Below are 5,209 nucleotides of genomic sequence, written 5' to 3'. Positions count from 1 at the left end.
TATATATATATATATATATATATGGTATATATATAATATATAGATAGATAGATATATAAAGGCACAGGAGTGGCTGTGTGGTAAGTAGCTTGCTTACCAACTACATTGTTCTGGGTCCAGTCCCACAGTGTGGCACCTCAGGCGAGTGTCTTCTACTGTAGCCTCGGGCCAACCAAAGCTGTATGAGTGGATCTGATCATATACCGCAGCCATTGCGACGTGACAAATGCACGGTGCCAAGTGGGCCACTTCACTGAAAGAATCACGTAGTATATATATAGGGAGAATTCACAAAAAGACAAAAGACGAAGAGAAGTGGTGTAGGCAACACCCAGATGTATTAGTTTAATGCTCAGGAAGTGAAAAAGTCTTTAATGTTTTGAGCCTACACTCTTCCACAGAAAGGAACACAGAAAGAAGCAGAGATAAAAGAAGAGAAAAAGTAGGAGTCAGAGCAAGAGAGTAGAGATGGGTGGGAGGAAGTAGGTATGAGAGGAAGAGAGGAGGGTTAGATGAAGAGCGGAGGAGAGTTGAGCCCATCTGGTGCAAAGGAGTGAAGAGAGAAGATTAATCCCTGTTCACAGCGAAGACGGGAGTCCAGATGGCCCCTGTGCAATGACTATCCAAAAACAGACAGGTGTTGCAAAGAGTGACTGTTAGAGCGGAAATGGCGTGAGACCACGGTGTCATTGCCGAGTCCCATTTGCCCGATGTATAGAGAAGGGCAGAGAGAGCAGGAGATGCACTAGATTACTTTGCTAGAAGTGCAGGTGAAGGAGTCGGTGATATGATAGGGTCGATGATGGGTGCCAGTGATGAGGGTGGTGTTGGAGAGGTAAGGGTAAGTGCAGCAGTGTAGGTAATATATATATATAGATATTTGTATGTATGTTTGTGTGTCTGTGTTTGTCACACCGATGCTGGTGTGTTTATATCCCCGTAATTTAGCAGTTCAGCAAAGAGACCGATAGAACCATCACTAGGCTTACAAAGAATAATTTCATGTGTGTATGTGTCTTTGAGTCAGTGTTTGTCCTCACCTCCCCCACTTGGCAACCGATGTTGGTGTGCTTATGTCCCCATGACATAGCAGTTCAACAAAAGAGACTAATAGAATAAGTACCGAGCTTTAAAGACAAGATAAGTACCGGGGTCCATTCATCGAAAACTCTTCAAGGCAGTGCCCCAGCATGGCCACCAGTCTAATGACTGAAACAAGTAACAGAAGATAACATTTTCCTTCAGGTCTATTGTTGATATTCAAAATAAACATCATTGCTTTCTCTCTGATTCTATTGAGTTAGTCGAAAATGTCTGTCTGGTTTTTTTAAGTGAAAATAAAACACAAGTTTTAAACAAAATGCAAGTTATTCAATCAATATTATGATTAACCTTTCATTCAAATATCCTCTGCAATCTTGTGGACAGATCTGTTATTCGCTATTCAAAAAATTTCATGTCTTTACTGGGGAAAAAAACTCTTCTTACTGAAATTTTACACCTTCTTCAGTGTCAAAGATTTGTCCATTCAGTGAATTTTTGAAGAGACGGAAACAGGAGGGAATATGAAAGCACAAGTGTCAGGTGAATATGGAGGTTGCAGGAGAAAACCTTACAATTATCAAGAGGTGGTCTGTTCGGGTGGATTATTGCATTTAACCCATTTGTGCCGAGATTTTTCTAGTGAATGAAATTGCCTAAAAATTCACAGATACTATTATTTTGACCTAAATAACAACTGGAAAAGAATTTCATTGAAGTCCATTTGATACAGACTGCATATGCATTAAGAACATGCTTCACTCTTTGATACAGATCACACACAAATCACAATTTGTTTCAAGTATTTGTTTTATACCCTTATAAATTGTCAGTTTAAATGGACGATCATCACTGTACACATCCAAACTGATGGTGCTGTCTGTTGGAAGAAGCTTGTAAAAGACAACACCCTTACAATCCCACCAAATTAAAAGTATAATCTTCTTCAGGTGAAGTCCTGCTTTGGAGGTTGTTTGTAGTGGTTTGCTGCACTTCCCACATGACCATTTGCATTTCACCTTGTTTTAGATGATCCATTTTTCATCCCCTCTTACTATTTTCTTCAAGAAAGGATCATTTCTTTGTTTTTTGCAGTGGATCACAGATGGAAACCCATTAAGCAAGGTTAATCTCATTCAATTGATCTGGAATAATATCTGTGATTTAGTTTTGGGTTGGTGTTAACTATTTCTTTCATTTTGTTGCTGTTAATTTCATTGGCCAACCAGAGTGAGGTGCATTTTCAATCTAAAAATTTCCTGATTGAAATCATATAAGCCACTTTTGGCACATATATTCTATTACAGCTTCCTCACCATACGAAACACATATCTTTCTGAAGGTTTCTGTTACTTCCTCACCTTTGTTTTTTTTAAATAAAAAAGCATGAGGTGATGATAATGTTTGTTTTGGTTCTCCATTGTCTTGTTGGGACAAGGGCTTGCCCTGTATTCATATCCTTAATTACTTTATCTGCCAAACTACTGTCAATTCGAATAGCAAGTCCCTCTGTTGGGTTGACATTTGGTAGACTCTTTTTCTCCCATTCATTCTCTTCATTTAGCAACCTTTCATAGTGGTGTCTCCAAGTCTCTCTCTTTGCAGCATCATTAAATGCAAGCAAGCCATCATCCTTGCAGACATATTTCTCTCCTATGACATCACAATTCTCTCTCACATACTGTCTTGCAATACGAAATACTTCCAGTCTCTAGTTGTCATGACACAGAACATTGGCAACACTTCTAAGTCTTGTTTATAGAGCTAAATTAATTTAGTTGATAAAATCTGACTTGATAACATACATGTACGTGCATGCACACACACACGCACGTGCGTACGAGCAGAAGATTTGCGAAGGCTGGGAGAAGTGAGGTGAGTATGTTCCACTGGATGTACAATTTTGGTCTGTATGAAGGACAAAGTGCAAAACAACAGAGAAAAGCTGGATAAAAGGAAAATCAGATGTGATGAGTCTGAAATAAATCTTCATAGAATGCATATAGAGGATGACTGTGAAATGAAGAAATACAAAATCATCTAATTGGAGGGAGCCAGAAGAAAAATCCAGGAGAAAGAACACCAAGCGATCAGACAAGTAGCAAGATGGTGTGATCAGAGAAAACCATTCCAATGAAATGAAAGAACAAATCGTAGATACTGATGATGTAGTAGTAATAATAAGATCATTAATAACCACTCAAGATTATTTACATTTGATGGATATTTGTCCTCATCTTGTTTGTTGTTAACACAACGTTTCAGCTGATATACCCTCCAGCCTTCATCAGGTGTGTTGGGGGAAATTTCGAACCTGGGTTCTCATTCCTAAGGTATTTTTCGATGTTATTATTATTATTTTTATTCAGGTCACTGCCTGGAATTGAACTTGGAATCTTGGGGGTTAGTAGCCTGCGCTCTTAACCACTATGCCATATAGAACTGTACCACTCAAGATATCTTTTACTATGATTAAAGAATGTAATTAGTGTTAGCATAATAGTCTCAAGCAGAACTAACAATCTTGTCTTGTCTAAAAATATGAACAGTGAACAAACCTACAAAGAACTGAGCATTAAGAGATAGGTAGCAATTTTAAATGCTGTAACTGCACTATTTATTATTTAGTTTGAGTTATTAGTAACAATAATTAGTAACAATAATTGCACCACCATCCTCACCACCACTTGTAGTTGTGGTAACAACAACAAAAGTTATTGTAATAATAAGAGGATAGATTTTCCAGATATTTCCCCAGTTTATTATAAAATACTGCTAAATGAAACCCAATCACCAAAAGGAAAAAAAAAAAAGGCATAAACGAAGAGACTAAAAAAATAATAATGGTGGCAAACATGCTATTGTGATTATTTCTTTGTTCATTTAGTGATGCTTTCAAGGTATATTTTAAAGATTAATATCTTTCTTTTGAAATTTGTTTCCTGTTTCTTTTTATTTTGGGATTTTTTCATATCCATGCCCATTCTTTCATCTTCTAATTCTTCTTCCTGCCTATTGTCAGTTTTATATGTTCCAGATCACTATCAACATTCACAGCATGTTGTTTTCCATTTTTCCATACAGTTAACAATTTCTTCTTTATCTCTGGTTTAGCATTTTAATATTCTTCTACATATTTTTGTTGTATGTATTATTTTATTTTTAAGATTGTCCTATATATTTACCAGTTATTATATTATCAATATTATTTTGAATATCATAATTTCTTTTATTTACATATTTTACATGCAATATTTGTGTGTGTGTGTGTGTGTGTGTGTGTGTGTGTGTGTGTATGGATATAAATAAATAATGTAGAGTGTCCTCAAAAAATGTTTACATGCATTAAATAATCATAAAGCTAGTGTTTATTAAAATACATTCCATCTTCAAAATTTAATAGAATCTCTCGACAGAATTTAATCATTTTATTAATGCCTGTTTTCAAACTAACAGCAGTTCTGGTTCAGGTGCCATTGATAATAGGAAGCAATGGAATAAGAGACATCAAGAAATATTTAATTTGGTATTTGCATGCATTCTTGTACAACGGCTGTGCTCAATTCATTGACTGTTGCTGTTTGTGTACAGTAAATATTATCTTTACAGTATCTTCATAAAATGTTTAGGGCAAAGACGTCTAGTGAATATGTGTGATATTCTGCTGAACTGCTTCATCCAATATATTTGTCTGGCATATCTCATCAAAGTAAATCCCTTGCATTTCTATGGTAATGTGAAGGTTCTCCATCTTCCTGGAAATAAACCTTCATATATTTGAAAATCCTCTTGAATGCTTGGCACAATAGATTATCATAACAAGTTCAAGCAAAATAGGACTAGTACCATCAAAAAAGGATGATCCGATTAATCCTTTTGAGGATTAGCCACACTACACTGTAACTCTTGGTAAATTAATATGCTCTTCGTCCAGAACCAGTTAAATAAAAAAACTGTTTCTTATAAAAAAATAAATTATGTATGGTGACTTTTGAATCATCCTGTAGATATAGATCCATTGTGTCAAACTGAAAGTCACAGAATCTACTGTCATTATCTCTCTCTCTCTCTCTCTCTCTCTCCATATATATATATATATCTATATATATGTGTGTGTGTATGTGTATATATATATATATATATATGTGTATGTGTGTGTATATATATA

The 5,209-nt window shown here is 35.7% G+C and overlaps 2 long non-coding RNA genes across 2 annotated transcripts in view; both read left to right on the top strand.

The window, feature by feature from the left end:
• The window catches only part of LOC128250439 (uncharacterized), a 161,656-nt gene that overhangs the window by 25,360 nt on the left and 131,087 nt on the right, over positions 1-5,209 (top strand). The window lies entirely within an intron of this gene.
• LOC106883100 (uncharacterized) overlaps positions 2,762-5,209 on the top strand; it is a 5,771-nt gene continuing 3,323 nt past the window's right edge. The window contains exon 1 of the long non-coding RNA XR_001411070.2: positions 2,762-3,374. This is a non-coding gene — a long non-coding RNA (uncharacterized LOC106883100). The remainder of the gene's footprint in view (positions 3,375-5,209) is intronic.

Source organism: Octopus bimaculoides, chromosome 2 (assembly GCF_001194135.2).
Source record: "Octopus bimaculoides isolate UCB-OBI-ISO-001 chromosome 2, ASM119413v2, whole genome shotgun sequence".
NCBI classification, from domain to species: domain Eukaryota; kingdom Metazoa; phylum Mollusca; class Cephalopoda; order Octopoda; family Octopodidae; genus Octopus; species Octopus bimaculoides.
Note: the sequence above shows the minus strand (reverse complement) of the source record. Positions and strands in the feature narration are given on the sequence as shown.